The sequence below is a fragment of the Thrips palmi genome, unplaced genomic scaffold, assembly GCF_012932325.1.
Source record: "Thrips palmi isolate BJ-2018 unplaced genomic scaffold, TpBJ-2018v1 HiC_scaffold_8, whole genome shotgun sequence".
Lineage (NCBI taxonomy): Eukaryota > Metazoa > Arthropoda > Insecta > Thysanoptera > Thripidae > Thrips > Thrips palmi.
The window spans coordinates 12,148,474-12,158,473 of record NW_023144635.1 but is presented as its reverse complement, the minus strand read 5'-3'; positions in this window follow the sequence as shown (position 1 = coordinate 12,158,473).

The following is a 10,000-nucleotide window of genomic DNA, read 5'->3' as shown; positions in this document are numbered from 1 at the left end:
AAAGTCGACATCCTGATGCGACCCCCTCCCCGGCCGCCTCACGACGCGACGGCACGAGAGCGGCGTGGAGCCGCGGAGCCGCGGACGTTGGCCGGGGAGGCGAGGCACGCCGCGTCCTGCTTCGATACCTATTTTCGGAAAAGTGCGCGGACGGACGCGCTGGAGCGTGGAAAACTGTGGCGCCTCGGCGCCTCACAGTGGACCAGAAGACCGGTGGAGGCGGCCAAAAAACTCTAGACGCGTTTTGAGCTCCAGAGTCGCTGAACAGGCCTCGAACCAAACTTGTGACCCCACCAATGGATTCCTCGTTCGGAGCGGTTCGGAGAGCAATTCCATTGGTGGGGTCACACGTTCGGTTCGAGTCCCATTTAGCGACCCTGAGCTCAAAACGCGTCTAGAGTTTTGGCCGCCTCCACCGGTCTTCTGGCCCACTGTGTGCCTTGCCTTTCTGGCTTTGAGTGTGGCGGCGACGCGGCGACGCGACGAGGACGTAGACCGCACCGGCCGCCCGGCGCCGCGCCGCAGGCCCGCAGGGTCTTCAGAGGGAAAGAATGTCGCGGCTTTTCTTGTTTACTCGGCGTGCCCACGCCTCGCCTGAGGCGCGCCAGCCATTTCGGCGATAACCGCAAAGTTTCGGTGGCGAGCGTCCCTTGCGAAACGGGAGGCGAGGCGGCGGCGGCGGCGGCGGGACTCCTCGTCGGAGACCTCAACGCCCGAGCGCGACGAGAGTCCTTGCGCGCGAGGACGTCGTCCTGGAGTCCCCGCGGCACAGTGATCCCCAGCCGTGCTATCGGCGCTGTCTCTCTCGCACCCCTACGGGACGCCCCGTGAGTGCGAGAGAGACAGCGCGACGAAAGCGCTGTTGGGACGCAGCCCTCAGCAGCCCGCCGGATCGATATGTGACTAGCACACTGGCGGGAGAGTGGCGGCGTCTCCGCCAAGGACCGCCGTATGAAGCCAATGAGAGGCCCGTCGCGGCGGCCCGGCCTTTGGGCGGACGATTGTTGGCGGCCACCACATGCAGCCGAGCGGTTTCGCTCTGTCTCTGTCGCACTCACGGCGCTCTCCGCGAGCGTGCGAGAGAGACAGAGCGACGGCCAACGCGGCGGCGGCGGAACAATGGCACCATTCACGTACGGCGATCGGCAGCGCCGCGGGGGGCGTCGGGTCGGGGCGTCCACTGTCCAGGGAGTCCTCCTCTTTCATGCCTTCTTTGTCCTTTGGCGCGAAATTGGCCGCGACGCACCGCGATGACCACCGCGCCCTCGCCGCGCCCCGCGGCAGACTGATTCCGAGAGTCGTTTTCGTCGCTCTGCCTCTCTCGCACTCACGGGGCGTCCCGTATAGGTGCGAGGGAGACAGAGCGACGAAAGCGACTCTCGGACTCAGTGTGCGGGTCGCACTCCAAGGTGGCGGGGCGCGGGGTCCCTTCCTCTTTCCCTTTTGTCCGGGCCGTTCGTGCGTCCATCAGTTTCGTTTTCAATTTCTTCCTGACGCGCCGAGTCTGCCGAGTCAAGTCGGGTCGAGTTGAGTGGAGCAGAGTGGGGCCCGGCCGGCACGAAGTGCGGCGTGCGGCAGTGGCAGCAGGGCCCGGCCGGCCTGCCCTGCCCTAGCCCTGCCTGGCCGCACAATGGGAAGGAAGTCGCGCCGGCCGCGGCACCAGTGCTATCGCCCCGTCCCCCTCGCACCCCCACGGGGCGCCCCGCGAGTGCGAGAGAGACAGCGCGGCAGTGGCACTGCACGGAATCAGCCTGCTGCCTGGCAGCTGATTTGGCCGCGTCGTGGATGGAGTAGCTGCCGAGGGCCTTCTTGGGCCGCACCCGCCGCGCCGCCATGCTGCCGCGCCGTGGCGGACGAAAGTGGATTCGGCTGTCAAATTAGATCACGGCTGGCTTAGCGCCCCGGTGCCCGGTCGTGCCTCGTCCGCGACTTGTCCCCGGCGCGCCTTGGCGCACACGTCGAGCAGCTCGTCACCGCCATCGCCCCATGTCGTGGTCGTCGGCATCGTGGTCCCCCTCATCCATCGTCGTCGTCCTCCTCCTCGTCGTCGTGGTCGTCATCCTCCTCGCGCTCCTCGTTGTCGTCGTCCTTCTCGTCCTCTTCGTCGTCGTCCTTCTCCTCCTCTTCGTCGTCGTCCTCCTCCTCCTTCTCGTCGTCGTCCTCCTCCTCCTTCTCGTCGTCGTCCTTCTCCTCCTCTTCGTCGTCGTCGTCCTTCTCCTCCTCTTCGTCGTCGTCGTCCTTCTCCTCCTCTTCGTCGTCGTCCTTCTCCTCCTCTTCGTCGTCGTCGTCCTCCTCCTCTTCGTCGTCCTTCTCCTCCTCGTCCTCCTCCTCGTCGTCGTCGTCATCTTCCCCCTCGGCGTCGTCTTCTTCGTCGTCGCCGCGCCCACTCCCCCGACGCCCAGCCGCGTCGCGCTCTGGTCGCGCCCCGCCGCGGGCTGGACCGGTCCATAAACAGGCGGAAATGCGCGCTAAAATATGAGCGCGGGGATAAAACCGAGTTTATGGACCATTTCGGCGGCAATCGGCAATCAGAACCGTGCGCCGCGGCGCGCCTCGTCGTCGGACACGTCGCAGGTGCGCGCCGCGCGCGTCGTCCTCGCGGTGCGCGGCGCTGGCGGCACGGTGGCGGAGGCGGCCGTCTGTAACTCATCGTCAGACACGCGGTTTTGTTTGTTATTTGGCGGCAGTTTCCGAAAAAAGGCTCGCGGCCAGCCGTTCGGCCGTTCCCGTCAGTGGGTTGGCCAGCCTATTAAACAGGCAACAGGCACATGGGAACGTGGAAAGGAGGCCGCCCTGCCCTGCCTGCCGGCCTGCCCCTCTCGGCCCCTCTCCTCGTCGGGCAGCGCCGCCCGGCCCGCCGGCCCTTTCTCCTTCCTCTGACAGCCCATACTCGCCACACACGAGGCGGGCCGGGGCACGCAGATCTTGGCGGTGGCCTGGCGGGCGCGGCGCAGGCGCTCCCCGCGTGCCGCGGTGGTGGCGCCGCGGGTCGAACCGTGGGCCGCACCGCGCCGTGCCTCCGCCCTGCCGCGTCCACCGCGCCGACAGACAATTGCATAAACAATCGGGTAATTTGATATTACGCGAAGGGCTCTCGGGGACCGCCAGCCACTCCGCGGGCCTCCACCGCACGCTCCGCGCTCCGCCCTCCGCACCCCAGCGAGAAGGGGTTACGGCAGTTACGGCCTCGGCAGCCGCTACGAAAAAGTTGGCGGTCGCGCGCAGCGCAGGCGCTAAAGGACCCGCTCACCTGCCACACCGCAAAATACCGACGATTCCCTCGCGCGCCACCAGAAACCTTCGATACGACGGATTGAAAAAAGTAGAGAGTGGGGTCCATGGCAACTAGGCCCCGCACAGTGGGCCAGAAGACCGTGGAGGCGGACGAAACTCTAGACGCGTTTTGAGCTCGAGTCGCTGAATGGGACTCGAAACGAACGTGTGTCCCCACCAATGGATTGCTCTCCGAACCAGGAATCCATTGATGGGGTCACACGCTCGGTTCGAGTCCTGGTGAGCGTCCGCCGTACACTCGATCGGTGTCGTAGGTCACCCCGAGGGCCGAGGCCGGTGCAGCCCGCGTGGGCCGGTGTGTGCCTCTGGGCCGGACGCGCCGGGCGTGGCACGGCATGGCACGGCGTGGCACGGCGACGCGGCGTCGCCAGGCAAAGGTCAGAGGGCCAAGCCAACATTGGGCCGGGCGAGGCGCGAGGCGGCGACGGCCAGGACGGGCCATCAGCTTGCAGGAGCCGCGCAGGGACTGCAGGGACTGCGGGGCTGCAGGACCCAGCGGCACCGCGGCCACGGCCATCGCCGTCTTCGATCAAACGCACGGGCCTGGCCTTGCCTTCCGCCGGGAAGCTGGTCCGCCAGGCCCTCGGCCAGGCCAGGCGGTGCCGAAAGAGGACATGGGAGAAAACCGGGAGGAGCGGAATCCCGCGCGTGATCGGCAATCGCATTCAAAGCATTAACATCTTTAGCTTTCGACTATTGGACGTCGGAAAGATGGAAATGGGACTGCACTGCTGGGTCCTGCAATGCAATGGCGCTTTCGTGTCGGGGTGGTCGGGGTCAGCAGCGGAGGCGGCGAGGCGCCGGGCAGTCTCGCGCCTTCCTCGGGGATTACTCAATTGCTGGATTCCGGCGCGCACGGCGAGTGCCGCGAGTACACGGGCCGGCCGTAGAGGCACAGGGCCTTGTTGGGGCGGCCCTCCGTGTCGAGCTGCCCCACACGTGGCGCGGCAGCGCGGCCCGTTGTTACGTGGAGACGTCTTAACCTCGCTAAGACGCCGCGACATGCCGGCGATGGCGTCGGATGGCGTGACTGCGGGCATTCCGAGAGTCGCTTTCGTCGCTCTGTCTCTCTCGCACCTACACGTGACGCCCTACTGTGAGTGCGAGAGAGACAGAGCGACGAAAACGACTCTCGGAATCAGTCTGCTGCCCGCTTCGAAAGCGCGACAGTTTGTGATCCGCGGCCGTTTCCGGCGGTGGCCTGCATGCCCCCGCTGATCCACGTCGTGATCCTGCACCGGCCTGCTTGCACACGCACTCGCTTGGACGGAGGCCCAGCGGCCCCGCGCGGAGTAATACGAGAGCAGAGCGTGAAAAATGCAAAGGCCTCCGCGAGAACGGAGTGACGTCTGTTCCGCTGTCAGTCACGGCCTGTCCAGCCGGGGTGCCCGCCATTCCGTGGGTCGTGGGTTCAAACACCGGACGGCTTCCGTGGTCCGATTCTGCTGCGCACACTTGTCGCTCTGTCTCTTTCGCTCCCCTACCTCACCTACACTGCCAATCCAAGTGTGAGACAGTCTCACACTATTTAGTGCGAACCACAATGTCTCACGCTTACAAGTGTGAGCCACGTTTGTCCCACGGTTGCAAGTGTGAGACATCATTTGTCTCACACTTAGAGACACGGTTTGTCCCACACTTACTGCCTATGGTTCCCTGTGGTTTAATGCCACAGGACCCACGCTGGTAAGTGTGAGAAAAACCAGGTCTCACGCTTGCAAGTGTGAGACATACCGTGTCTCACACTTGCAAGCGTGGCACACACGTGGCTCACACTTGCAAGCGTGAGACAACGTGGTTCGCACTAAATAGTGTGAGACTGTCTCACACTTGGGTTGGCAGTGTAGGGAGGTGTGAGTCGAAGTTCGCGAGTGCGAAAGAGACAGAGCGACAAGTGCGGTCAAAGGAATCGGACTTCTGAAATTGGCGAAGTAACACGTTTGCCTACACCGGTCGTGATCCTACCTTTGTAGACCACCGTCGCTCACCGCGGGCCCTTTTTGCTTTCTACGTTCGTTTCGAGGATAAACTTCCCTTTCGACTGTAGCTGCGGGTCCCCGTCTGAAAGATAGGTTGTGCGGGCTGCGCGGCGTGCCGTTCGGGAGCCCATTAAGCCGCGGCGTTTCTTCCAGGATACGTACTCGCTGACCACCTCGTGCTTTCGCTATCAGCCCGCAGCCACCACGCCTGCGCCGCCTGCGCTCCAGTTCCACGCCTAGCCGCGGGCAGCGCGCCCCCGCCCCCGAGGCCCCGGGCACCGCGCGCGAATAAATCCCGGCGGACGTCCGCCGCGGGCATGGACGGCCACCTCGGGCTGCAGCAGACTCATTCCGAGAGTCGTTTTCGTCGCTCTGCCTCTCTCGCACCCATACGGGACGCCCCATGAGTGCGAGAGAGACAGAGCGACGGAAACGACTCTCGGAATCAGTCTGCAAGGGCTGCCGGCCGCGCCGACGGGCAGCACAGACTCCCGCAGAGCATCCAGCAGGCAATCCACCCCTCCATCTCGCTAACTAGCGGCAACTAGCGGCCAGTGCGAGGGCCGGTGCCACCGCCCGCTGGCGACGCGACGCCCTCTAGTCCGCTCGATGTGCATTTAATGGTGTGCATTGCGCAACGCCTCGGAGTCTTCGGACGGACTGCCCGCACCTCGCCGACGAGCGTCAGCGTCCCGGGCCGCCGAACCCGCAGCTAACGAACCGCCAAGCTGGAGCGAGTGGCATGCAAGTGCGGGAGGGGCGCGGAGCTGTCCGTCCAGTGTGTGGTCCTGCAGACTGATTCCGAGAGTCGCTTTCGTCGCTCTGTCGCTCTCGCACCCATACGGGACCCCTTGAGTGCGAGAGAGACAGAGCGACGAAAACGACTCTCGGAATCAGTATGCTGATTCGCTCGGCCGCAGGCAATGGGCAGCACCCCGTGTTGCACCTCGAAGGGACTCGACTGTACCGAAATGCCGGCCGGGTAACCTCAATGGCTGCTGGGGGTGCTGGGGGTAACGCTGGGTGACCAAGAGGTAACGCTGCAGACTAAGGGGTCACGATGGAGGTAGCCACGGGGCAGCGCTTGGGGAACAATGAGGGAGGGTGGTCATGGAGGTAATGTTGCGGGTAAGGCTGGGTGTGACGCTAGCATGCGGCTCAGCCCGCACGGCCCTCTTCTTCTCGGGAGAAACCGAGCTGCACCTGGAGGGGAGGGCACAAATACACTACCAAAAAATAATTCAGCCAAAAAAATGTGAGTTGCTTGTATTTGGCATGAGATGAGCGTTCCACGGGCATTGGCCTAATTTCATGATTGGGCACGTGACCACTCATCTCCCTCTCCCTGCAGAGTCTGAGGCCCGTCGGCGGCGATGCCCGGCCCGCGACCCCCCGCCTATGTATCGGCTCGCCTCGGCCGAATCACCACTATTACTGGAGGCAGATAGGCTTGCACGCAGCACGCGGCGCTCCAGTTATCCAGGCCTGCCTTTATCCAGGCAAGAAATTCCAGCGGCAGCCGGGGCGGGGCGGGGTGGGCAGGGCAGGGAGCGCCTCGGAGGCCTCGTCGTGCGATATGCGGGCCAGCAGCAGGGGACATCAATTATTGGGCTCGAGCCGGAACCGGCACCAGGCGCACCGGCCGCACCGGGCCGGCACGCCCTTGCAGCCGCACCGTAAACCAGCGGCCTGTCGTCTTTATGGCGGGAAGCAGGAGAGCCGCGGTGGCTTAGCGCCTAATCGATCCACCCATTCAATAGACGATTGTGGTCAAAACCACCGTCTTAAGCGGGGAAAACAAGAAATTAAATAAATTTGAAAGTTTTGACGCGTCGGCTGCGCACAGTGGGCCAGAAGACCGGTGGAGGGGGCCAAAACTCGAGACGTGTTTTGAGCTCCAGAGTCGCTAAAATGGGACTTGAACCGAACGTGTGACCCCACCGATGGAATCCTCGTTCGGAGAGCAATCCATTGGTGGAGTCACACGTCCGGTTCGAGTCCCATTTAGCGACTCTGGAGCTCAAAACGCGTCTCGAGTTTTGGCCCCCTCCACCGGTCTTCTGGCCCACTGTGCGCCATTCGTTGCACGTCGCTTGTTTGCGTTGCTGCTTGTGATGCCGCCATCTTCAGGTCGTTTTGGCGTTTCCGTTTTGACGGTGCCGCGACAGAGGCAGGCAGGGCCAGGCAGGGCCCCGAAGTGTTTTTACTGCCGCCCTGGCCTTACGTAAGGCACGTCCCGTTTCGTTTTTACGCCAGACGCCTATACGAAAATAAAAACAAAAACACAAAAAACGTGCCGGAGTAGTTATGCCCCCTCCCGCCAGGCAGCAGCGGCTAACTTCCACAGCAAAACCTATCAGCTGCTACACATTTTTCTTCATCCCAAAAGGGCCGTATCGGTCGACTTTCATCTTTTCGCTCGGTCGGGTATTCCGCTGCTTCGGCGCTTCGTTTGGACCGCTGTCCTTCCACTTATTATTTCTCCTCCGCGTTGCGCAACTAACTTTTGGCCCGAACGGTACTAACTGCCGGCAGAGCCCCAACGAGGTCCCTCATGAGACGACGGCTTTCAACGGAAACACACAGAGCTCCGTGAATGGGTGAATCTTGGTACACTGAGAAAACCTTACAAACTATTTCAGGCCTCACAAAGCAAAGCAGTTTGTTAGAACAAAATATTTTGAGCATACATAAGCTTTCAAAGAAAATACTCCGTAATTTACGAACTATATCATCGGATAACAAAGTAAATTAGTTTGTACGTATGTATGCTCAAAATACTTCGTAAGGTTTTAAGGGTGTACCTTCGTGACGATGATTTCAATTCTGCGGTGCACGGTACACGAGCTGTCTTGAAATCAAAGGAGATGTCTTGGTTTTCTTGTCACGGGGTTTGAATGAATTTATTCTAATTTGTCTAAATAAACATAATTTTTCAGAAATAAATTTTTCTGGACAGGACAAAAAATTGTGAACACGTCATGGGCATCGATGGCGAATCAAAACGTTATCTAACTTCAAAAGAACCCTACTGATCTGGGTCATTTTGGTCATATCACAAATTTAGAAGTTCAATAACTATTTTCCTATCTAACCCATGATATGTGTTGACATATTTTGTCCTGTCGTGCATACATTTCTGTAAAGTGATGTGGTCAATGTGGTCAACTTTGAAAATTCACTCAAACCCGTGGGAAATAAATCCAAGACACCCGCCCCGTGGATTTCAAGGCAGCTCTTTTACCGTGATGGGATCTCGGAAAAAGCCCGTGGGCTGTCGACAAGACGTTCGAAAAACCTTGCGCGGGTTGCGCTGGTTCCTCTGTCTGTGTCTTCGGCATAGTCTTCGGCCACCCAGCAGCGCGCGTCTTTTTGTTCCGCTGGCCTACTGACACTGCTGCCCTGCCGGCCGACTGGCGGCGACTGGCGGCCCTGCCCCACGCGGCGGTGTAGGCAGGTGCGCGGCGTGTCACGTCTGTTGCGCCATCCGCAACGCACAGTGCACAGCGTACAGGATGCTGGGCTCTCTTGTCTCGCGTCGATGATGGCGACACCTTATTCGGGAAAGAAAGGACGGGACACCTGCGGGGCAAAGCCCGTCCGAGTAGGTTTCAGAAACACTCACGAGAGCGTCCCAGACTGGTCAGAAGGCATCCCAAGGCCTTCCTAGAGCACCCTAGTCCGTCCAAAAAGCACTCCAAAGCCTTCCAAGAGCGTCCCAGTCTGTCGAAAAGCTTCCTAAGGCCTTCGAAGAGCATCCCATCCGTCGAAAAGCTTCCCAAGGCCTTCAAGAGCGTCTTATCCCGTCAAAAGTCTCCCAGGACCTCCGAAGAGCGTCATTAAAGAAGCAGAGTCGTTTCTAACAATACTTTGTGCGAGTGCAAGGACCACTCATCCGTAGAACGGTGAAAAGTGCAACGGATTTTGGACAGCGTTCGTAGGGAACTGAGGCTGGATCAAGCACTGCTGTTCCCGATCGCGGCTTTGGGGGATCTTCTAGTGTTTCGGGACGTCGAGGGCGGCGCCGCAGTCCCTGCTTTTGACGTGCCTGGTGTCAAATGGCGTCCTCGTGGCGTCCGCTTGACGTCCACTTCCTGCAGGTTGTTCCTCGCTCTCGCACTCTGCGGGAGTCTCTTGGGGTGCGAGGGAGACAGAGCGACGAGGCGCTGTTCGGATTCCGATCCGCGTGCAGCGCGCTGGGCCGCCGGCCCGAACCCGTTGCCGCCACAAAAGTCATGGCTTGGACTGCCACGGCCGGCTGTCATGGAGTCGGTTCGCCTTCGCCGCGGCCCGGAGTCCTAGAGTGTAGGCGACTAGACCGCGCGTCGCTTTTGAAGGGCTTGCCGTGGCTGGCCGTGCCTCACCACACTGAGGGAATAAACTAGGCGGACCCAAGCGGCGCGCGAACCTGAGACAGAACCGGTGTCCGGCCTGCAGCCTCGGCCTCGCGAGCGTAGCAGCCCCGCAGACTTATTTCCGAGAGTCGTTTTCGTCGCTCTGTCCCTCTCGCATCCATACGGGACGCCCCATGAGTGCGAGAGAGACAGAGCGGACGAAAACGACCCTAGGAATCAGTTTGCAGTCCCATCCACTGCGCAGACCTCCCAGTCCCAGCGGGAAGGTATCCGGACTGCATGTCGGCGTCGCCATGGCGTCGCTTGGCCGCGGATACGTTTGGCGTCCGATACTCCGCAAACTGAATGAGCGCGTTCGGCCCGCGGTGCGCC